The sequence below is a fragment of the Mirounga leonina genome, unplaced genomic scaffold (genome assembly GCF_011800145.1).
Source record: "Mirounga leonina isolate KUSES-001 unplaced genomic scaffold, KU_Mleo_1.0 Mir_165, whole genome shotgun sequence".
NCBI lineage: Eukaryota > Metazoa > Chordata > Mammalia > Carnivora > Phocidae > Mirounga > Mirounga leonina.
In genome coordinates this window covers 16,578,261-16,604,442 of record NW_023270415.1, presented here as the reverse complement: position 1 = coordinate 16,604,442, position 26,182 = coordinate 16,578,261, and positions in this window count along the sequence as shown.

The following is a 26,182-nucleotide window of genomic DNA, read 5'->3' as shown; positions in this document are numbered from 1 at the left end:
CCAGAGCACATACCCTCCCCAGTGTCTATCACCCAGTCCCCCCATCCCTCCCACCCCACCCCCAACTCCAGCAACCCTGTTTGTTTCCTGCGATTAAGAATTCCTCATATCAGTGAGATCATATGATACATGTCTTTCTCTGTTTGACTTATTTCGCTCAACATAATACCCTCCAGTTCCATCCACGTCGTTGCAAATGGCAAGATCTCATTCCTTTTGATGGCTGCATAATATTCCGTTGTATATATATACCACTTCTTCTTTATCCATTCATCTGTCGAGGGACATCTTGGCTCTTTCCACAGTTTGGCTATTGTGGACATTGCTGCTATAAACATCGGGGTGCATGTACCCTTTCGGATCCCTACTTTTGTTTCTTTGGGGTAAATACCCAGTAGTGCAATTGCTGGATCATATGGTAGCTCTATTTTCAACTTTTTGAGGAACCTCCATACTGTTTTCCAGAGTGGCTGCACCAGCTTGCATTCCCACCAACAGTGTAGGAGGGTTCCCCTTTCTCCACATCCCCGCCAACATCTGTCGTTTCCTGACTTGTTAATTTTAGCCATTCTGACTGGTGTGAGGTGGTATCTCATTGAGGTTTTGATTTGGATTTCCCTGATGCCGAGCGATATTGAGCACTTTTTCATGTGTCTGTTGGCCATTTGGATGCCTTCTTTGGAAAAATGTCTGTTCATGTCTTCTGTCTATTTCTTGATTGGATTCTTTGTTCTTTGGGTGTTGAGTTTGATGAGTTCTTTATAGATTTTGGATACTAGCCCTTTATCTGATATGTCATTTGCAAATATCTTCTCCCATTCTGTCGGTTGTCTTTTGGTTTTGTTGACTGTTTCCTTTGCTTTGCAAAAGCTTTTTATCTTGATGAAGTCCCAATAGTTCATGTTTGCCCTTGCTTCCCTTGCCTTTGGCGATGTTTCTAGGAAGAAGTTGCTTCGGCTGAGGTCAAAGAGGTTGCTGCCTGTGTTCTCCTTTAGGATTTTGATGGACTCCTGTCTCACGTTGAGGTCTTTCAACCATTTGGAGTCTATTTTTGTGTGTGGTGTAAGGAAATGGTCCAGTTTCATTCTTCTGCATGTGGCTATCCAATTTTCCCAACACCATTTGTTGAAGAGACTGTCTTTGTTCCATTGGACATTCTTTCCTGCTTTGTCAAAGATGAGTTGACCATAGAGTTGAGGGTCCATTTCTGGGTTCTCTATTCTGTTCCATTGATCTATGTGTCTGTTTTTGTGCCAGTACCATACTGTCTTGATGATCACAGCTTTGTAATAGAGCTGGAAGTCTGGAATTGTGATGCCGCCAGCTTTGCTTTTCTTTTTCAACATTCCTGTGGCTATGCGGGGTCTTTTCTGGTTCCATACAAATTTTAGGATTATTTGTTCCATTTCTTTGAAAAAAGTGGATGGTATTTTGATGGGGATTGCATTGAATGTGTAGATTGCTCTAGGTAGCATTGACATCTTCACAGTATTTGTTCTTCCAATCCATGAGCATGGAACGTGTTTCCATTTCTTTGTGTCTTCCTCAATTTCTTTCATGAGTATTTTATAGTTTTCTGAGTACAGATCCTTTGTCTCTTTGGTTAGATTTATTCCTAGGTATGTTATGGTTTTGGGTGCAATTGCAAATGGGATCGACTCCTTAATTTCTCTTTCTTCTGTCTTGTTGTTGGTGTATAGGAATGCCACTGACTTCTGTGCATTGATTTTATATCCTGCCACTTTACTGAATTCCTGTATGAGTTCTAGCAGTTTTGGGGTGGAGTCTTTGGGGTTTTTCACATAAAGTATCATATCATCTGCAAACAGTGACAGTTTGACTTCTTTGCCGATTTGGATGCTTTTTATTTCTTTTTGTTGTCTGATTGCTGTGGCTAGGACTTCCAACACTATGTTGAATAGCAGTGGTGATAGTGGACTTCCCTGCCGCGTTCCTGACCTTAGGGGGAAAGCTCTCAGCTTTTCCCCATTGAGAATGATATTCGCTGTAGGTTTTTCATAGATGGCTTTTATGATATTGAGGTATGTACCCTCTATGCCTATACTCTGAAGAGTTTTGATCAAGAAAGGATGCTGTACTTTGTCAAAAGCTTTTTCTGCATCTATTGAGAGGATCATATGATTCTTGTTCTTTCTTTTGTTAATGTATTGTATCACATTGATTGATTTGTGGATGTTGAACCAACCTTGCAGCCCAGGGATAAATCCCACTTGGTCGTGGTGAATAATCCTTTTAATGTACTGTTGGATCCTATTGGCTAGTATTTTGGTGAGAATTTTTGCATCCATGTTCATCAGGGATATTGGTCTGTAATTCTCCTTTTTGATGGGGTCTTTGGTTTTGGGATCAAGGTAATGCTGGCCTCATAAAATGAGTTTGGAAGTTTTCCTTCCATTTCTATTTTTTGGAACAGTTTCAGAAGAATAGGTATTAATTTTTCTTGAAATGTTTGGTAGAATTCCCCTGGGAAGCCATCTGGCCCTGGGCTTTTGTTTTTTGGGAGTAAATTTTCTATTTTAACTTGCATCCTCCATCACTTCTCCAGCAGGGAAGGTGGGGGCGGGGTGCAGCCTCATGATCGCCATGTGGGACTAGAAGTCCAGGTTTTCCACTTGGCCTCCACTGATACGCAAGGGTGTAGGCTTCTCCTTATTGCTGAGTTGAGATGAGAGTTTTAGAACCCACTAGGTCTTCACTGATACATCCTTGGCAGGGAAGTGTAGCAGTACCTCATGATTGCTCCCTACATGGTTTCCACTAAACACCATGGGAAGGGGGTGGTGGTAAAAGTTAATAAGTTCCAATTCTCCTCTAGGCTTCTTCTGACACTACCACAGTGGATATGAGGAGGGCATCTCATTACTGATGGGTGGGACCAAATTCCAGGCTCCCCACATGATCTTCACTGACATCATGGGGGTGAACTTGTTACCACATTGTGGGGATGACAGTCCTGGCTTCCCATTCAGCCTTCTGCAGGGGCTTTGGATGCCTTGTTACTGTTGACACGGGAAGGCTGAGCTCCCCACTCATTGAATGTATTGCTTATTGAATGTATGCTATGTGTCAGGCATCGTTCTGAGAACTTTGTATGTATTAAACTACATAATTATTACAATAACCCAATGAGGTAGTTACTATTATTTTAACACAGAGAGGTTAAGTAACTTGCCCATAGTCAAAAACAGTTCTGTAGGGGCAATATTAGGTTATACACAATTATAACAAGCAGAAGGTCAGTGAAGCTTCTCTTAGGAGTGGAAATCAGAACCCCAGAGAAAAGAAAAGATGCAATCAAACTGTGTGCCTTGATAAGGTCTGCTCCTTCTACTTAAGAAATATCTCAGACATGAAAAGATGATCTATGCATCTAATCAGCTGTTGCACAAAGCATGGAATATATAGAAAGTAAAAATTTCCCTGCAAGATTTATATACATGACCCTTTTTGTGACTCATCTCAAATTGCTAGTTCACTAAACTAATGGAAAGTTACCTCAAACTCCTTCTAGCTTGAGATTTGAGAGGATTCCATTAGCATTCCAAGGGTGAGTAAGGTGATATAAGAGAAATTCACACACCCTCTTCCTAGGTAATTCCAGACCAAGTTAGAATGCTCATCATATGCTCGTCATTCAAAACCAAACAACAATCTGCTAAACACATGCACACACATGCACACACATGCAATTACATACTGTGAAACTGGGTCTATAAAAAGATTCAGCAACACACAAAAAAGAAAACATAGCACTCAAAAGAAGAACACTTTCAAACAGATACACAATGAGAAATATGTAACATTTAGAGTACATCTACTTTGTTCACTTACTAAAATTCAAGAAAATATGATCCTTTTAACGACTGAGCCACCCGGGTGCCCCGAAAATATGATCCTTTTAAAACAATAAATGGAAGATGAGATGATAGGACAGTCAACTGATATGAAAATGCAGACTGACTAGAATAATCAGACATAGCAAGGGATGACTACAATGACAAGATGATGGCAAGGAAAGACTGTATTGAAACTGAAGGGAAAATAGACAAAATAATACTATAGTTGATGTACTGAAGAGCAGAATTGACCCTCCCTAATACTTTATTGATGATGAAGCTCAGCTTGATTAAGTCTTCCAGAATAGAGAAGAAGAAGGAAAAAAGATGAAAATGAAGACAAGCAGATGCTCAATATGGAGAACAAATGATTAGAAGCCAACAAACGATCAGCTATATATAATAGAGAGAACTCTCTTGAGATGAAAAAAATGTCCTAACCCTGCAGGCTGACAGGGCTGACTCCATAACTGTGCAAAATCCCAGTACCTAAATATGTCAAAACATACTGTTTAGGCTTTTAAGGACAAAGAAATTTAATTATTAAAAAACATAATTGCACATCAAAAAATATATGATGCCTACCAAAAAGAAATGGCCTTGGCCACAGAAATTCTCTTCTACAATGTAAAACTAGATGACAGGTAAAGAGTAATATCTTCGCATTTCAGGTAAATATCTGTTATCTAAGAATTCTGTATTCAGCATGTTGTAATTTATGTGCAATGGTACCTAATGGACATCCTTAGATATTCAAGGGCTCAGAAAATATACCACTTATATTATTTTAAGATATACTCCTGCAACCAAGATACAAATCACACTTGAAGAAATCATGGCAGGAAAGACATGGTTGATAGCACTGAAAACATTTAAATATTAATTACTCCAAAAATGTCATAAATATGTTTAGAAAGTAGAATATAGTTACCATAAATGGATCTTGAAGAGAAGATACATAATGTAGAGAACAATTTGGCAATAATACCTGAACCTTAAATTTCAATATGCCAAACATATCAAGAAGCATGAAAAAGAGACATGGAAGAAAGGAAAAGAACAATAGGCTAATTTTCTGTTATATATGGTATAATATTTTACTATTGACATTGAAAATCAGAGTATTATATGTTCTAATATTTTAAAGTAGTGGTGTATATTAATGTGATTTTAAAAAGCCTGTGTTTTTCCTAATTACTAACAAAGAAAAATACTCTTAAAAATATGTAAGAAAATGATAGAAAACATGTGAAATGGAATATAAGCTAAAAATATCTAGAAATCATAAAATAATATTGTTGGAGTAAAATGGTCTGTAAATGTAAACAGGGCAAACTCTTTTTTCAGAGGCCAGCTGAGTTCCTATTGTGTGAGAAAAAATCCATTTATGTGCAATATAAGAGTTGCATCTATGGGGACGCCTGAGTGGCTCAGTTGGTTAAACGTCTGCCTTTGGCTCAGGTCATGATCCCAGGGTCCTGGGAAGGAGCCCCCCTTTTGGGCTCCCTGTTAGGGAGCCTGCTTCTCCCTCTCCTCCCCACTCGTGCTCTCTCTCGCTGTCTCGGTCTCTCTCTCTCATATAAATAAATAAAATATTTAATTTTAAAAAAGAGTTGCATCTATGATATAGTAATTCCAACAGGCTAATGTTAAAATCATGGGCAAATATTCATCAGGAAAACAAATTCCAAATTCTCCAGTGCTCAAAATGTTAATATTATGCCAAGCAGAATTCAAGGAAAGCATTAAATAAAGCAATAAGAATATTTTTTTTTAGATTGGTGAGAGCATAATCAATAAACTAGATAAAAGTCTTGAAACTTTTTATGATGAAAAGTGTTAACAACATATATTAAAAATAGTTGTAAATGTAATCCAAATCACCTGAAAAACAAAAATTGAGAGGAATTTTGATACACTTCATGATTTAACAGGTCATTAGTAAATAAGGGAATAAAAATATGGAGAAATGTAATAAAATAGTTAATAATGCTGGTTTTATATAATTTATGTAATTTTGAACCATACAAGATGAGATATACATTTTCTTTACAGTTTGCAAAAGTTTATTATATGTTAAGCCATAGGAAATGTAAAAACTTCTAGAAATAGAAAATTGTACAATTTTTAATAACTATGTTGTAAAACCAGAACTGAATAGTAGAATTCCAAATACATGGCGATTTTAAAACATTCTCATTCATGGATCAAAGTAGAAGTAAAAACTTTTGCAAATATGGTTTTCTTAGAAATGTTTAAATGAGAGTCACACTTACAGATCTTATAGGAGATGATTAAAAATTCATTTAGAGGTAATTCCATAACATTAATAAAGAGGAAAGAATGAAAATAAATGAATTTATCATTTAATTGAAATATTTGAATAAATAAATATATATTCCATATACCTATATTGGTATAGATATGTAGATAGATGGAAGTCAAGAGCAAGTAGCTAGGGCGCCTGGGTGGCTCACTTGGTTAAGCGACCGCCTTCGGCTCAGGTCATGATCCTGGAGTCCCTGGATCGAGTCCCGCATCGGGCTCCCTGATCGGCAGGGAGTCTGCTTCTCCCTCTGACCCTCCCCCCTCTCATATGCTCTCTGTCTCTCTCATTCTCTCTGTCTCAAATAAATAAATAAAATCTTAAAAAAAAAAAGAGCAAGTAGCTAATAAATATACAAGTAGAAATTGTGAAAGAGAAAAATGGTAACATCAAACAAATTCAATAATAAATAAGAAAACAATTTACCATGATCATATGATCAAGTAAGATTTCTTTTATAAATGTAATATTTCAATATTATGATATCTGTTATTATAATTGGTAACATCAATTGGTCAAAGAAGAAAATTTGACCTACTTGTCAAATTTAAAAAGAGAGAGAAAATTTATCACCATTATGATTGACAAAAATTCAATGGATAAAAGCTGCTGTTATTTGTGCTAACTATTCGTCAATGGAGAAGGAATGGAAAAACACTTATTTAACTTCTTTAAAAATTGGTCTTAATTCAATAGGAAAATTATAATCCATTTGAAATATTGAAACTGGAAAAAACAATAATGCCCACCATCACCACTATCATGTAATATTGTTCTAGATGTTCTGATGAATCCAAAAAGATAATAAAATAAACCAGAAGCATATATTGTCATTAATTATAGATGGTACATCTGAACTATCTGGAGAGTCAAAAATTTATTGAAAACACTAATAGCACTTAAAAGGAAATTTAATATAATTCATTCAATAAATTCGATATAATGATTGGTTAGAAAAATATATGTATATGCATACACACACATTTCAGCTAAATCCATACATTTCAACAGCTACAGATTACAGTAGTATAGAGGAATAAAAATGCTATTCATATTGGCAACCAAAAATATTAAATACCTAGCAAAAAACAATGAATATTCTAGTCTTCTCTAAAGGAAACTTTAAAATACTTGAGATATATAAAAGGAAACTTAAATAAACAAAAACAAAAATATACTTGGAGAAAACTTAATATTGTAAATGTATAATTTTCCACATATCATTTATACATTTAATATAATTATAATACATCACAAGTTTTCCTACTATTATATTTGCAAAATGATTATAAATACCATCTTTTGAATAATCAAGAAATTTTGAAAAAGAAAAAAAGAGAGGGTTTTTATTTTGCACTATAATTTTAAAATACACTTGTTTTGTAAAAATACACTTGTTTTAACAGTGTGATGTGGTTCAGGAGTAGACAGACCAAAATGAGGAAAATGTTTGCAGTATATGTACATGGAAGAACTAAGAAGTTAATGTGTAAAGAGTTTTTACAAATTATTAATAATAAAAGAGTGTCTCAATAGAAAACTGAACAAAGAACATTAAGGAAGATTTACAGAAAAATGAAACTCAAGTGAGAAGTAAAATATGTTGAATCTAACAAACAAGAAAATGTATATTCAAAAATTCTATGATTAAATATAAATGATTTTTATAGGAGAAAATTTTCAAGCAATTTAAACTTCTTTTAAGAGCAATTTGGAAAAATAGGTTGGTATTTTTATAAAATAGAATACTATATAGCCACTGAAAATCATATTGAAAGATTAATAATATAAGAAACTCTTAATGAAATATATTTGTTTAAAAAGAGTAAGTGCGGGGCGCCTGGGTGGCTCAGTCATTAAGCGTCTGCCTTCGGCTCAGGTCATGATTCCAGGATCCTGGGATGGAGTCCCACATCGGGGTCCCTGCTCAGCGGGAAGCCTGCTTCTCCCTCTCCCACTCCCCCTGCTTGTGTTCCCTCTCTCACTGTGTCTCTCTCTGTCAAATAAATAAAATCTTAAAAAATAAATAAATAAAAATAAAAAGAGTAAGTCCTATATAATAAATAATTAAACAACAAAACTATTTGCCCAGGGAATAAAATAAAAATACTGACAACATTGTTAAATATGATTATCTATTGCTATTTCAATTAGAGAGAATGTTATTTTCTATTTCATACAAGGGAGTCAATATTCTTTTTTTGGTAATGTTGAAAATTGAAGCAATATATTTTTAAAAATATTTTAAAATAATGATATAAAATTTGGCTAAATGTGGTTTATTTTTTTTAATTGTATTCTTCTTACTTTTCCAGGATGTCTACAATAACACATTATTTTTGTTGCCAGAAGAAATGTTAAAAAACCTGACTGGCCTGAGACAGAATAAAAATTAATCTTAATTGCTAGTGTTATGTACCTACTAATTACCAGGCACTATTCTAGGAGTTTGCATGCTTGCTGTCATTCAATCCTCAGAACAAATGTATTTGATAAGAATTGTTATTGCCCTATTCTATGGCTAAGAAAGTCAAGGTTTAAAAAGATTAAGTAACTTGCCCCAGGAGACACCAATCATAAGTAATGGAATTGGGGGTCAAAGCCCTATGACTAGCTCTCTACATGGTACCAAGTGCCCTTTCCCCCAAAGGATTTAATCTTTAGAAATATTGAGACAGTCTCATTTAATTGACTGAAAAAAAAAAGATTTTGTTTATTTATTTGACAGAGAGAGAGAGTAGAGGCAGGGGGAGCAACAGAGGGAGAGAGAGAAGCCGACTCCCTGCTGAGCAGGGATCCCAGGACATGACCTGAGCTGAAAGCAGAAGCTTAACCAACTGAGCCACTTAGGCACCCCTAATTGACCATTTAATGTAGATTAAAGAATGATCTTAATCTTCAATTACAGAAAGCCTCATTCATTTAGATAAGCCAAAGCTTCCCCCATCCCCACAAATAAGAGGGAAAATTATTGAATTTTTTCAGGAAATGACATTTTTATTTATTCATTAAGGTCCAGACTAACATTTCTCATATAATAGATTTCTTTAAAAAAAATCTGTTTTGTTGAATGATAAGAACATTTGGGAATGAATTTATCAATTATCTGATAGTCAAATGTTTCTACGTGCTTAAATCAGTTGGTCCTCTAATAATTTGTTTATAAACCCATTATAATTTTATTTATAGAATTTACAATACTATATCTTTGAAGAAAGTGTGTGCTAAAAGAAATTTAATCTCAGCCTAGACTTAATATAAAATTCCAAATAGTCTGAATTATTTCAGAATGACTTTATGAAATGTTACCTAGGATATAATAATTGACAAATGAGAATGTGTGAGTCAAAGGATGTTCTAAACCCCTTGTGTGCAGTACAGTTCTTCTCTAAAAAAGATTAGGAACTGGTTTTAATCTGTATGCAGCACAGAGTTCTCCTTTGTTCTGTACCCGTCCTGCATGCTATTCTTTATCCCAGCATCATTCATCAACAATTTCAAATGTAGATATGTGTTGAGTTCCTTGAGAACAAGACCTTTGTTTCTTTCTTTAAAAAGATTTTATTTATTTATTTGACAGAGAGAGAGAGAGCACAAGCAGGGGGAGAGGCAGAAGCAGGCCTCCCGCTGAGCAGGGAGCCCAATGCAGGGCTCCCTCCCAGTACCCTGAGATCATGACCTGAGCTGAAGGCAGACCCTTAACCTACTGAGCCACCCAGGCACCCCAAGATCTTTGTTTCTTATTCATCTTCATATTTCAATACCTAACAATTGCTTGGCATCTAGTACTCAGTATTTTTTCACTAAATTAAATTTAGCTGATTGCAATTTCTTCAATGTCCTTATCACCACCTTATCTTTTACTGTAATCAGCCTGAAGAGAATACTTCTCAAAAGATGTTTATAACACTGACTGGTAGAGGAGAAGCTTAAGAACGAGTGTAGAAATAATGTGTAGATAAGCCATGTTATCCTTCCTTCTCTTGTTTAGAAATAATAAGGAAATGGAGAAACATTTAAATTCTTCTAAGATATGAGAATTTTCATAATAATACTCTATGGTTTTATTATTGTTATATTTTAATCTGGGTTACTCAGAAATTGGAGAGAGCTTGAGATTCTGTCAAAATTATGATCAATACCAAAAAAGGGGGTTTGTCTTTTTTTATCTCTCAAAAGATTGTAGATATTTTGATCCAGTTTGTGCATGCTTATTAATTTGAAAATTGAAAGAAAGTTTTCTAAAAGATCATTGTGATTTAGGCTTCAGAATGAATTGAATTTAGATTTGAATGTATTTCTCTTTGCTTTGGGATATATTTATGTAAACATTGCTTTGTGAAAAAAAGTTGGCAATGGTATGTTTATAATGAAAATAATTCATTATATTTATTGAAATCATATCTTCTGTAATGGCAACATCCTTAGGGAGGGGATGGAAGATAGTACTCATTAGATACTTTTCTTCATTTGTGAGCCAGACAGTATATTAGTTTTATCCAATTGCCATCTGCCATCCATTTTATATACAGTATGCCTAAAGAGCTCACTTCATATAAGGGTCTAGAAGGTAAAGGTAGACCATATTGTATTTATATTTGTAAATACCGTATGCAATAAATTACAAATATTTATGTGCCATTAAGGTTTGAATAAAGGAAATAGAGTTGAAACAGACATGCCTTTCTTGCTCAAAGCTGGGAGTTGAGGATAGTTTGGCTAGAAGTGTGGTTCTTTTGTGTATACAATTGCATTTGTCATAACTATTTGAATGTGTCACTTTGATTTCATTTTCCATTTACTTTGCTCAGTACCACTTGCAAAGTAATAACAAAGAATTACTATATAACTTGAGTTGATTTAAGAGACTGCACTGCTGAAATATGCATGGGGTAAACTCAATGATTCAATAGATCTAGTGAGGAAACACATTTAATCAATTTTTTAAACATTTAAAGAATTCATTTTTTATTATGTGAAATTATGTAATAATATCACACAACAGCTAAAGCAATAGGTTCTTTAAACACAGTGACACATAGCACTGTGTTTAAATAGAAAAAACAAAATTGTTTAATTTTTTGCAACTGTATGCTTTCAATCATTTGTAGGGATCTTCGTTTTCAGTCTAAAACATTTGCTGTGAAATCCATTACGGGGAAACCATATTTTTTAACAATAATGACAAGAGTGAAAATGAGTCATAATCTAAAACATTCAAAAAAAAATTTTTTTTTGCTCAAAGGAATCTATGTGGACTCACAAGAAAACTTATTCAGTTTGAAATTTTGAAAATAAAAATTTCAACTGTTAAATATTAATTGATGGATTGTTATGAATCTGCAGAGGCAGGGACAATGTCATTTTAATGGACCTCCTGGGATTAAATAGATAATAGCAATGCTTTTATAAATGACAAAAGTAGGGGTGTGTGTGTGTGTGTGTGCATGCGCGTGCACGTGCACGCGAGCGTGCATGTGTACAGCCAACATGGCACTCAAGAAAATCAAAGGAAATGAGCCAGAAACTTCTCACATTCTGCTGGCATCTGTGGAGTGTCGCCATATGAGAACCATATGACTGCTGGCAGATTGGCATGTCAGCTCAGGCTTGTAAAACTTGACCGCACTGAGCTCAGGGTTTAGCAGTTTATCACAGGAATACTGATAAAATTTTAACTGCACTCTTTTTGTGCAAGGACATTTTATCCTTTCCCAATGTCTCTCATCCCAATCCTACCCTTGAAACCATCATCAAGCAGAAATAAGGTATAATTTCAATGAAATTTAAAATGAAAATGGACTGCTGTAAACAGCAGCTATATCTTATGTGGTAAAACTGGCTTTCCTCCCATGTGTCAGCAAGCACTGACCACCATTTTCTATTACGAGTCAGAGATGAATTCTCAAAAGCAAATCATTTTAACCTGATTACTAAGGTAAGGTTAGAAAGTGGGACCACGCACCTTTCTCTAAGGATAGAGGAGGACTATCTTGATGATCTACTCTTTTGACAGATGGAAACTCTTGGTGAATTGAGTCTTTAGTATCTTTGGACAGAAAGAAGTTGTTCCCAATTATTGATATTTGCAGGATAAGAGAAATAGAGGTGTAAAGGTAACAGTTTCTATCATCTACACTGTTTAGAAGGAAATTGCCTTTTGTTGGAATAAGCTTAACTTGTCTGTCTTTTAATAAGTGGCTATTTTGAATAGAACGTTCTATTTAATCTTCATAACTAGGAAAGAGAGGCAAGGCCATTAATCTGTTTTTCATGGTCTACTAAAATCATGATATTTCTGGTTATTAGTATGAAATTAAAATGGAGGTGACGAAACTCAGGCCTAGTCCTTGACAAAACTGTCAAGTGGGCAATCTGGCATGCTCCTGTGGAGCCCCATGCCTTCTGTCCTCAGGCTGCTTCATTTCAGCACAGGGGTACAGATAGCTTCAGGCACAGGGTCCCATATCAAACATAACCACTTCTGTTTTGCATCTTTGGAACCTTTTCCAAAGCCAAATCATCAATGAAAACTAGACATGAAGTCAATACCTTGGTCACAAATCTTAAATAGTGGGGCATGGGAGTGGGTGGGGAAATGCTTCAGTCTTCCTGCCCTTCAGTTCAGCAATCTGAGGCATATTCTCCATGCTTCCTCAGAGGGCCCTAGAGGTATTGAGCTCCAGTTACTCTGAGTAGTCACTGGTTCATTAGTACACCCTTTATTGGCTTCTTGCCATTCCCTGTCTTATTGTCCCCACTACCTCATTACCACCTCCTGGGATCAAATTCAAATGAACTACTTGTACCCAAGACTTTATTTCAGGCTCTGCTTTTGGGATAACTTAACCTGTAAGACAGGAAGTGTGTCTTGGGGGTCCCATTGCCTTTTATATTCTCTTTAGCAGTATATCACCCAATGCAATTTGCATCCTTTGACCAACATGGGTTTTGGCTATCTTTAGTCATCCCCCAGTTCTGGCCTTTGCTCAGTTCTTTCACAGCTTACAGAAACTTCTCTATCTTGTTTTTGCTTATTTCAATTAGGGGTCCTGAATTCTCTGGATGGAAGGTCATTTAAGTATGTGTTTAAGTGGTATTGATAGGCATTTGATTTATGGCACTTGATATATCACACTGATATTTTATCAAAGCCTTAACCCAAAGCAGTGAGTCCATTGGTAGGAATTTGGGTTTCCTCCAATTCCTGTCAAAGAGGCTGACATCAATGCTGCTGACATGGGGAGCTTGCCCTGCCAACACCCTTCTGCAAGAAACAAATCCCCAAATGTGTGAGTCAAATGGGAAACTGGAGAGCATAATGAAATGCATGGTTCAAGTATCATTGTGTGAGCTATGTTTATTCAAGAAAATCTCGTTAGAGTTATTGACTAGAGCACCTGATACAGGAAAATACAAATTTATGAACTTGGCTAAAGCATGTTTCTACTCACCACAAAAAAGTTTCTGTGCTTTACAAAACATTGCCCCTTTTATGGCACTCTTTACACTATAAATATTCAATATGCAATTTTCTGCAGTTATTTCACCTACAACTGAATATTCCTTGAGTTGGGGGGAATCAGCTGGTCTATTTTTTAGTTCTATCATCTAATCCCTTGCTTAGATCAGCTCTTCAGCAAACATTTGTGGAAATGAATGTGTGAAATACCTAAACACTTCTGTTACTTATTCAGCATTAACTACTTAGCAAATTCTGTTTAGGGTTAAATGAATGATCTCACAGTTAAATTTAAAACAGCTATTAGATGGTACTGTCAGCTGATGATCACTCAGAAATAACCCATAAGTTTTTGAGGTGGAATATCATAAGGATACGTTAAGCATCACATAATAGGAGCACTGGCTTGGGAGCCATGCAGACATGGGTTTCAATCCTGGTTCTGCCAATTAAGAGCTGGGTGATCTTGAACAATACACCAAACATCTCCAAATTTGATCTTAAGAATGGGATAATAATACTTACTTCATAGTTTTTTGGTAAAAGTTTAATGAGATAAAGCATGCAAAGCTCTTAGCACGTATCTACACTTAGTCTGTGCTCACTAATTGGTCACTACTGTTGTTTTTATCATTGCTATTTAATTTCTCTGGCACCACACAACTGGTGAGTGATAGAGCTAGGACAAAAATCTCACTTAATGATTTCCAAACTAGTGTTCTTTTCATTGTATGACATTGGGTCAAAACAAATATCTTTGAAAATACAGCCTTAGTTGATGAGAACATAGGACTTGATACATTGGCATTTTTTTCTGAGACCAACTGTGACCTAAAGTGTCCTCTGATTGACCTAACCCATTAAAAAACCCAAGACTACTAGGTGAGGTGAATGACAACCTTCAGGGTTCTATTTGGGGGCTCAAGCAACCAATTATACCTTTACTTCATAATAATGAGTCACTAGGTATCTCTTTCCTTAAGAAAGTACTAGCCTAAATGATGCCACTGGAAAGACAAAAAAAGTACATTTAGCTTAGCTACTTGTGGGCCAGTGCCATGGCATGGTGACGAGCTGATATAGAACTGTAACATGGTGGCCCTCTGTACCACTGTCTCATCATGAATTGCACAAGACCCAGGATCTGCAAACATTAGAGCTAAGCTCCACTTTGCTATTTGCCCCAACTAAGAAGAGGGTAGTCACCTCTCACTATGAACTAGACTTTAGCTTTTTTAAATCTGTATTAAGGTTTGCTGTGGGCATAAATTCTGTAGCTGGAACAGTCAAGGTCTGTTTTGACAATGACATATTATCTAGGTGTCCCGGGTCAAATATTTAAAAAGTGTCTCTATGAGAGTGGGTCTCAAGCCGGTTGCACACTAGAATCAGATGGGGACCTATTGAAAACTCTTGATGGCCAGGCCCTGAGACCTATTGAATCAGAATCTTTGGGGCTGAAGCCCAGGCACTTGCGGTCTTGTGAAAGCTCCCCCATGTGTGCAATCCATACTGCTTTAGGAGAAGTGCTTAACACCACTTTTCTTCTCCTGCCATTCCAAAGGACAGAAAGCTGTAGTAGTGTGACTGTAGGGAGTTGCACCTCCAAGCTGACTCCGTGTTACTCAAAGTGCTCACTTTGAGATTCCAATTTGTTTTGGCAGGTGAGTTTCGGTAATCAGAGAGAATCCAGGCCAAGTGGACTTTTAATTAATTTATTTATTTGTAGAAAAGCAGACCCATCTGTATTCTCAGTGCTTAGAGCTGCAAAACACTCAGAGTTGCGAAACCTTCCGTGTGTAACAGAAATTTTGACTTGGCTTGCAGAATTATATGTACCAGAAACACGCTGGAGAAAGCCTGAGACTATTTTTTTTTAAAAGATGCTGTCAAGAATAACTGTATAAATCCAAAATGTCTTTGGAAACTTTTCTGCCCACCCCCGTTTCTCTCTGGCAAGAAGATGCTCTTTCACCTACCCTGGGCAGAAACAATAAAGACATCTGTGAATCCAGCTTATCCTCTTCTAAGTTATACATAATAATTGAGCCTCCCTATTTGTGCATATTTACTCACTCCTTCCCCGAATAGCTTCAAGGGCTTTCTTTATGCCTCCAGATTGATGAATCTCTGTCTACTCTCATGAAGCCCAGCAAAACAGACAGGTCTTTACTCTCTCCATTGACTATGGTTGGTCTAAATCTGTAAGACAGGCTCTTGCAGCCTTCTGTATTAAAAGGATGGGTTTTGTGAGTAAACCCATTCAAAAAGATCAAGATATCTCCTTTTGGAAGAAAGATGAAGTCATATTGCAACAAAAATCTGCTTCTAAAGAAGCTATTTCGAAAAAATCTGTTCAATATGTATCAAAGAATCAAATTACACCCATCTGGAGAGACGCATGTGAAAAAAAAAAACTGCATTAAACAGCAAACCACATCTATAGTGCTTCTTGCAGCAAACAAAGAAATGCTGGGTGTATCAACAGGCAGGGTCTCTTTTGATTAAAAAGTACTTACAGAAAGAGGACAAATCAAGCTCAGCCTTTCTGGTGCTTTTCATAAGGTGAGGATGGTGGAGTGGGGGTGGGGGGGCAGCTGCACATTCTAAGTAATTCATACAGGGGGAAAAAAAAATCATTTTCAGCGGCCTGCGGATGGCTTTGAGTGAGAGCAGATTTCCATGCAGAAATGATCTATGGGCCAGGGATTACACCCCTTTTTGCTCACACAAGGACTGATTGCATGGCTCACAGCTGGAGCTAATCCAGATATCTGTTTAATTAAATAGGAGCTGTCATTCTGTTGCATTACATCAAAGCCCAGGAAGGTGACATGGAGGTGAGATGGCAATGTAAATTTTTAGTCCTTAGTTTCTTATATAGCAAAGGGATAAAAATTCAGTTTTTCAGCAGGATTTGTGTATAGAAATATAATTGAGACATCTGTGACTTTCAATTTCCCATCAGGATCATCTTTCTTAAAATCATATATTTTTCTGGAGTAGGATGTTTGGTAGGGTAAATTTAAAAAGATATCAGTGAAACAACACTTTCCTTCAAGAAAAATCCACTGAGTGCCTCCTATAGAAATGGCATTACAAGGAACATAATGGACCCAGCCAAGAATAAGATTTGCTTAAAATGAATACTGTAAGGGCACTGTTTACATGGCTGAACAATTTTGGGAACCAGAATGTTTATTATACTTGCTATTCGAAGTTCAGATATTTATCAAAACCAGTACTTGAATGAATGTGTTTATATTCAAATTCAAACAAACAAAATATGAGTTCATAAAGAGAATGAAATCAACATTTTCAAATAAGGACTACCTACAATAGAGTAAATTAGCTTTAAAATGATATACACACATGTTATTTCAAACAGAAACTTTTATAAATACGATTCTGATATTAACTGTCTTCCCACTAAGTGATTATAAAAACCCTTCCCAGGTGTGGCTAAGAGTCCTTCCTGTTAGAGAAATTTCTCTACGAGGCTTTCCAGCCTTTTGTTGTCCGTGCTCACCAAACTCCATGCCATATGTATTCTGTGCCATTTATGATGGAATAATCACTTTTCACATAACAAGGTCTTTATTATTAGCTTGTGAAAACTTTCAGACTCAGCCTGCATTTGCTCAAATTTCTGTGTCCTCATGAACTTTAATAACAGTAGATTTGTGCAATGATTATGATTTCCTTTCCTTTAATGTACTCTGCAAAATGGCCTCTCCATTGGACAGCCCCATCTAAAGCTCTCTTTGTTTGCATAACACTGTAGCTATTTGTTTTCTTCCCGCCCTCTAATCTGAAAACTGTAATCATTAACTTTAACAATGAATAGAATTTTTCTTCTTCCTGGTTTGATTGGTGAGAAGAAAACACAAAAACCAGGTTAAATCACCCATGACAAAAACATAGGCAGTGTAGAGTGCTTGATGACACCATTACCTGCTACCTGTCTCCCAGAGTAGTTGAGAATGTGCATTCTAAACCCACCGATATGGGTTCATTTTCAGACCCACCAATCTGTATGACCTTGGGCAAGTCACTTAACCTTTTTGAACCTCAGTTTCTTCATTTGTAAAATAGGGGTTATAATAGCTGCAATACCCAGGAAGAAAGGGTAACTCTATTCCTCCCTCCTTCAGAGATGCCTCAGGCAGTCCATACCTAACCATATAAAACATACAATTTTTTTTTTTTATAATTCAAAGATAACAGGAGGAGCTGTTAACATCTACTCTCTTATGAGTTCTTATCTAAGAAGGCTTTTAGGAGGGCATACCTGATCTGTGTCGATCTCTTATCATAAATTGATCTGTATGTAGATTATATACTTTATGAGTCACAGTTCCATTGGAGAATACAAATTGGAGACTAACATGGACTATGTGACTAACATGAAGCTATGTGATTAAGGAGATATAAAATTGGGGATACTTCGAAAATATGCAGCTTCCATGGGTTTACTTATACTTTACATATAGTGATTATCTATTAATTCAGAACCAAACTGTTTCTCAGTCCAGAAATAGGAAGTGTTTCCTCTGTGTAAAGGAAGTGTAAACTGATGTGTTGGGGAAGGCTTGTATTTAATCTGATTCTGTCTGGGTCAGTGCATTTCCTCCTTGGGCGTTTATTTATGTACCACCCCCTATCAGTCATTGGTTGAAGGAGGAGTTAATTGTCTAGTACTTCAGCTGTCCTGGGCAGGGCAGCTGGAGCTCAGAGAAGGCCCTCAGGCAAAGAGGCACGGGAGCTGACAACTGGTGATTGGCCAGTAAACTACAACTACAACTGTAAGGCTGGAAGGGCTGTGCGCAGCGATGGACCAAGGCTGCAGTACTCAGTGAATGCTAGCACTGTATTCCTGAAAATAGGAGGAGAATCCCCATTTAAAAAGTTTAAGACCTGATTAAAGCAAGAATAGGGTGATGGAACTTAAGTCAAGAGAGAGTATATATGAAAATTCTTATAAATGGTTGTCTCTGGTAACAGAATAAAAATGTTACATTAAATAAGGGCAATATAAATTCTTTATATTTTATATTAGCATGATTGGCAATTCTATACTCAGCAATATCAATTTCCATTTATAGGCACCACTGAATGGGAACTATTTAAATCTTCATCTATGGTCTCAGTTCACTGTTTATTTTAGCTTGTAATTACTTCATTATTGGTTGTATGCTGCTATTTACCATTGCATCTGGTCTCCCATCGAAATGTTGAAAACATTCCTGATTTTGTGACCCAAGAGTTGTCCTTTGCTTCAGGGAGGGATCCACTTTTTGTCTCCTGAGCGTCACTTCTTAAAGCCACAGGTCATCCCCCCTGTGTTTCCACCTCCCCGAGCCCATCTCAGTACTAGTATCCATGTTGCAGCTTGATACATTCCAGACTCCACTGAAGAACTGTTCTATCATGAGCTTCATCTTTTCTCATTTGGTTTCATCTTTTCCAATATATCACCACAAAAATATCCTCTTCCTTACTCCCATTTTACATCCCTCTCCTATCCCAAATACCACTTTTAAGTGTTTATAATTAAGCAAGATGGAGCCTGATTTTACAAATACCTTCTATCAAGCGCTAAGTGTTGTGGAAGACAAATTGCTGATTAAAATGGATTTTAAAAAGCTCTGCTTTCATAAAGCTTAGCATTTATTGAAGAGATAGCCCTTGAACAAGCTATCACAAAAATTAATCAATCTCTGAAAACTGTAATAAGTACTTTGATGTAAGCAGCTATGGGAGCAAGTAATGTCATAGTCTACTCCTGTCTGAGTAGGTATGTGTATGGGTATGTGGAAATGTCACAGAGGATTCTTGGAAAACATCCCTGACATTTGAGCTGTGATCTGAAGGATGAATGGGATTTAATTCCCTCCCAGGCAAGAATGTTCCATACAGAGAGAGCAAGCGTGTGCAAGGTACCTAGGGTGGGAGAGAGCCTGATGTCTGGGAGGACCTGCAAGGCTGGCATGGCTGGAGCCCAGAGCGCAAGTGCAGGTGTGGCGGGGGATAAAGCTCCAGAGGCAGGCAGGGGCTAGATCAGACTAAGAACTATGGGTGTCTGTCTTTATCCAATGACCAATGAAAAGCCATCAAAAAATTTTAAATGAAGAGGTGGTCTGATTAGAATTTTGTTTTAAAATGAGTGTTCCCATATTAAGAATGGACTCGACGGGGGCGCCTGGGTGGCTCGGTCGTAAAGCGTCTGCCTTCGGCTCAGGTCATGATCCCAGGGTCTTGGGATCCAGCCCCTCATCGGGCTCCCTACTCAGCGGGAAGCCTGCTTCTCTCTCTCCCAGTCCCCCTGCTTGTGTTCCCTCTCTCGTTGTCTCTCACTGTGTCAAATAAATAAAATCTTAAAAACAAAATAAAACAAAAACAAAAAAAAGAATGGACTCGAGGAGTACAAGAGGGAAAATGGAGACTCGTTGACAGAGTTTGTTGCAAAAATCCATGTGAGAAATGATGGGATCTTCAACTAGGCTAGTGGACGGAAATGGAGTGATATGGATGTGTTCAGGAGATATTTAGGAGATTAAGCACATAGAACTGAAGACATCCTAAATACTGAAATATATTCAGAATAAAAATCTTAATGTTTCATACTTTACGATACAAACTGTGTCACATTTTTCATTTTTCAAATTAAATAAAAACTGAGAACCCCAAATGCCTTGTTGGCAAGAAGTTTATTATCGCACTCTTGGGTTTACCTGGATCACTGGAAAACCCCAGGCCTTCCCAGGCCCCAAATGTAGTATATTAGTCAGCCACATTCAAGTGGGGAATTTGATGTTGCCACGGCTGCCTTAGCTTCACGTTGTACCACGGAGCGCTGTCTGATAAATCTAGTGCTGCTAGTTCTTAATTAAGGGAGTCCTTAGAAGTCCAACCTTCCCTACTAAGCTTGGTCACTTGGTCCCCCATCACGCTTAGTGCCTGGAACTTTCAGATATATGTACTCCCCTTCTTCTCCAAAGTTCTGCCAATTAAAACCTGCTTGGCCTGAGTGAATTTAGGCATCTGTCCTTTGAGGAGCAAGCAAACACTAGCACTTTTGCCAAATCCAGGCAGCCGCCCAGGGAGTTGGCTGCTTTCCTTTATCAACCCACAAAACACAAAAGGCTCATTCAGTAACTTCCTTCTACAAAAAGCTCAATTTCCTTTCAGGAAGCCTCCAGTCATTAAAGATATATAAAAACATAAAAAGCCTGTTTACTGTCCTTGAAATAGGAAGAATGAAGGAGTGCTCTTATTTCTTTTTGAACATCCACAGTTCCACCTCTACTTCCCTCAAAATCAGAAATGGGATTTCTTTTATTTTTCAGCAGAAGTAATGCAAAACAAACCATAATTTAATTCTCAGGTCCCTGAGAATACAACAGGCCATGTGCATCTTCAGATTTCATGTACTTGTGGTTGAGGTATTAATATGTATAAATAAATTCCTATGGAGTTCAGAGGAAAGAGAAATGGACTGCCTTTGGTTGAGAGGTGGGATCAAGGGACTAAGGAAGGGTACCTTGCAAAGGAATAGAATTTGAGTTTGACTTGGCAGGCCGAATAAGGGATTGCTCTAAGCAGGGAAAGCAGAACAGCCAAGCAGAGGTAACAAATTATACAACGGTATTGAGAAATAGTGAGTCATTGGCTATGGCAAGAACATAGATGTTGTGTCACAGGGTTGCAGAATGTCAGAAGATGATTCTCGAAAGATAGGTAATAACCATATTGCGGGGCGCTTTATAATGGCATAATTAAGAGTGCAAACTTTTTCTTTCATGAAACAATGGGAAAATATAATTTTTTTCTGTATTTATATTTTAATTAGAGACAGAACCAGTTTTGCAATTCAGAGAGTTGACTCAGAAAAACTTGCAGGATAAATTGGACGAGAGTAGCACCTGAGTCAAAGAAATCCACTAGGAACTATTGCAATTGTCCTAATGAGACATTTTATTTAGCATCTCCTGTATACCAGAAACTACAGTAGATGCTTAGCATATACAGTAAAGTACAGTGATTGTGGGTGCGGTTGTTGAGTGTCTCTAGAGCCAGTCTGCCTAGATTCAAATCCTGACTCCTCCCTTACTAGCTTGGTGACCATGCAAGTTACTAACTTGCCACAGTTTCTTTGTCTTTAAAATGATGAGTGCCTGAGTAGCTCAGTCAGCTGAGCGTCTGACTCTTGGTTTCAGCTCAGGTACTGATCTCAGGGTTGTGGGATCTAGCCCTGCATCAGCCTCCGTGCTCAGCATGGAGTCTGACTGAGGATTCTGTCTCTCTCTCCCTTTGTCCCTTACCCTCTCATGTGCACACGCTCTCTCTCTCAAATAAATAAATAAAATCTTTAAAAAAATAATAATATACATATATTGGGATTGTTGTAAAGACCAAATATAAAATTACATCTAGAGCACTGGATATGTGGAACTTATTTTTAATCTAAGTAACATGCCTTGAGGTTAAAACAATTATTCTTACTTTATAGATAAGAAACCAGAATCTTAAAAAACTTATGTGGGGGCGCCTGGGTGGCTCAGTCGTTAAGCGTCTGCCTTTGGCTCAGGTCATGATCCCAGGGTCCTGGGATCGAGCCCCGCATCGGGCTCCCTGCTCCGAGGGAAGCCTGCTTCTCCCTCTCCCACTCCCCCTGCTTGTGTTCCTGTTCTCGCTGTCTCTCTCTGTCATATAAATAAATAAAATCTTAAAAAAAAAAACAAACAAAAACTTATGTGGTTCACTCAAGTCACAAAAAGAGTAAGGAAGAGATGGAGCTGGTACTTGAGCCTAGTTCTCTTTGATTCCAAAGTTCATGATGTTTTCCTGTTACTCTCTTTTTGAGGAATCCATGTGAGACAATAGTCTGGGAGTGGGGAGAGGCTAATAACATTTTGAGGACAGAAGCTGCAGGAAGAGAGGTGGCTTCTGTGGTCACTCAGATAATGAAAAAGGAGAAAGCTCAAAGTTCAAGAGATCTTTGGCAGCCTAACATGTTCTCTCTAAACTCCAGGCTGGAGTAATTCTGCACATAAATTAGGCTGGACATAATAGGGACTACTTTATTTGTCTCTGATGCCCTTTGTCAGCCTTTGGATTTACAGAACTGTCAGAGATAACATGATTACAGGCTATGGTACATACTCTTTCTTTTTTTTTTTTTTAAGTTTTTATTTATTTATTTGACAGATAGAAACATAGCGAGAGAGGGAACACAAGCAGGGGGAGTGGGAGAGGGAGAAGCAGACTTCTCGCTGAGCCGGGAGCCCGATGTGGGGCTCGATCCCAGTACCTTGGGACCATGACCTGAGCTGAAGGGAGACGCCCAACGACTGAGCCACCCAGGCGCCCCAATGTACATACTCTTAGGAAAGAACAGTATGTCATCCATCATGCTCAGGCTTCAAGCTAACAGAGGCTGTGCCAAATACATTTCTAAGCTTAGTACTATAGGACTATAACAGGGTCTGTTTCCAGATTACTCCAAGATTCATACTAACAAGTCCACTTACAATGTTTATCCACCTTGATTTCAACAAAATGAAATATTTGTGAGTTTCAGAGCTGAGAAAATTATGGAGTTAATATTATTGAACAGGATGTTTTCCATTGCCCCTAAAAATGGCATGTTGTAATTAATGCCACAGTCACAATGTGCCCAAGACCAGCTGACAAGGTAGTCAGGGAGTTAGGTATTTGCACACTGGAAATTGCAAGTAGAGGTTGCTATAGTTAGCATAAGTCATCACACACTAAAATCTGGCTCCAAGCTTTGCATATTCAGAAGCTTAATGTTATCAATTTGTCAGGTTATAGGAAATAGTCTCTTGCTGACCAAATTCATGAAGAAATGAATTACACACTAAAATTTGTAGTTTGCGGGGCGCCTGGGTGGCTCAGTTGGTTAAGCGACTGCCTTCGGCTCAGGTCATGATCCTGGAGTCCCGGGATCGAGTCCCGCATCGGGCTCCCTGCTCGGCAGGGGGTCTGCTTCTCCCTCTGCCCTCTTCCTTCTCGTGCTCTCTGTCTCTCATTCTCTCTCTCTCAAATAAATAAATAAAATCTTTAAAAAAAAATAAAAATAAAATTTGTAGTTTGCAATGAGATACTAACTTAGGTGATAAACAATACCTCCCGAATAGGTAGGGGCACTTAGGAGATCAAATTACAAATCTAAACATTGTTTCATAATCCTAGAATTAGGGAGGAATGTGCAGGTTGTTTTAGGGTATACCTTTTCTAGATAAATTACTCTTTCTCAATCTGGGGGTGCTCTTCTTCTACCCTGGACCATGCTGAAATCATAAAGATTTTACCTGGCAGCAGTTGGGTTAAGATTGGAAAACTGGAGACTAGTTAGGAGGCAATATAGTAGTACCAATGAGAAATAGCTTGAAACAAGATTCTACTCTTGGGGAAGAAAATGAAGGGCAGATTTGAGTGATATTTAAGAGGTAGACAATAGAAAACAGAGATGGATTACATGTGGGAAGTGAGGCAAAAGGAGAAGTTGAGGCTGATCTTTAGATTTCTTGCTTTGGACATGTCAAGTTAGGGCTAACTATGAGCCATTTACTTGGAGGGAACCGGAAAGTATTTCCTTAGAAGAGATTTGGGCTAGAGAGGCAGATTTGGAAATCATCATTATATCCATTTTTCTGTATAAAGATGAAATTCCCCAGGACGTGTGTGTAGAATGGAGGAGAAGATAATGTGTAGAACTTTATGGCACACATTTAAGGGGCAGAAGGAGGAAGAGGATCCCATTGAGGAAACTGAAAAAAGGGTGGCCAGAGAGACAGAAGAAAAATCAGGCAGGAATAATGCCATATAAGACAAATCAGAAAGAATTTTCAATAAAGAAAGAGTTTCTTTAAAAACTCTTCAAAAAAGCTTTCTTTAAAGACAAATCCTGCAATGCAGACAAATAAGAAGAGAACCCACAGAAGTGTCTATTGTGTGTAACAAGCAGAAGGTCCTCAGTTGTTTTTTGAGTGGTGAGACCAGAAGTTAGATGGTAATTAGTAGAAAGGTGAGTGGAGTAAAGAAGTCAAGGCACTAATTTTTAGGCTACTTTTTCAAGAAACTTGGTGGTGAAAGTTAGAAAGTTGGGCTATTAGTTGGGGTTGCACGATGAGCTTTATAAGGTGGTGAAGTTTGAGCATGTTTATTTGCTGGTTAAAAAAAATGTTAGCAGGGAAAAAGATGTTGAATAAACAGATTGGAAAGATTATAATTGATAGGACAAGAAGCAATCCTTATAATTTCTTAGAATGAACTTTTTTTCTAAAAGAGAATACTATCTTATATTTAGTATTGAGTCTATTTGCAGATTCATCAAATTCTGAAAAACTTGACTTCTGATGGCAAGTAAGGTTCTGACCCCACTAATGTATCTTTTTTTAAAATTAACTTTTAGTAATAATCTTTATTAGTCATAAAAAGGAAAGGACACATCAGTCTTTCAAAGTAACTTTCTTAGCCTTTTTTATATTAACACATAATGCATTATTTGTTTCAGGGGTACAGGTCTGTGATTCATCAGTCTTACACAACATCCAGCGCTCACCACAACACATACCTCCCCAATGCCCATGCCACCCCATCCCCCCACCCCCCTCCCCTCCAGCAACCCTCAGTTTGTTTCCTAAGATTAAGAGTTTCTTATGGTTTGTCTCCCTCTCTGGTTTTGTCTTGTTTCGTCTTTTCCTCTCTTTCCCTATGATCCTCTGTCTTGTTTCTTAAATTCCGCATATCAGTGAGATCATATGATAACTGTCTTTCTCTGATTGACTTATTTCGCTTAGCATAATACCCTCTAGTTCCATCCACCTCGTTGCAAATGGCAATCTTGCCCACTAATGTATCTTATTGGCTGTGCTCCAGGTAAGGAGTAATGTTGACTTAAAGAAAATTTCTGTTCCAACTCAATGATCTGTTGAGTGAGTGTCAGGTTAGGGGTAAATTCACAGAGACAGAATCCATGAGTGATATTAATTGCTAATCTGTAAACTATTATTCATTCATTTACAATTTTTTTAGAAGCATTTACAACAGGTAACAGACAAGAATTCCTGTCCCCTGAAATTTACATTCTCATCTGAATGCTATTATTGTGGGGAAAAAAACCCAGTTTGTTTTGATATGTCGAATGTTACAGTATGCTGATTTTCTGAAATAATTCTTTTCAAATACTTCAAAAATGCTTAAATGTTAAATATTTTAAGTAATAGAAAATATGCATTTCCTTTCTTAAATATGTGGTCAGTTAGTTGGGAAGATTTTTAAAACATATGCTTGTGTGTGCCAACTCATAGGAGAGAATTGATAAGGAAATTATTTGGAAAGGTAATGAAGAGTTAGAGAAATCAGAGCATGCCTTTGAGAAATAGAAAAATCACTAGCATGGAAATGGTTTTCCATTTACCATGTCTTTTGTATTTTTTCAAATTCATCCATTCAGTATTTTCTTTATGATTTATGTTTTTAAATTTGTGCCAGATCTTTGGTTAAATC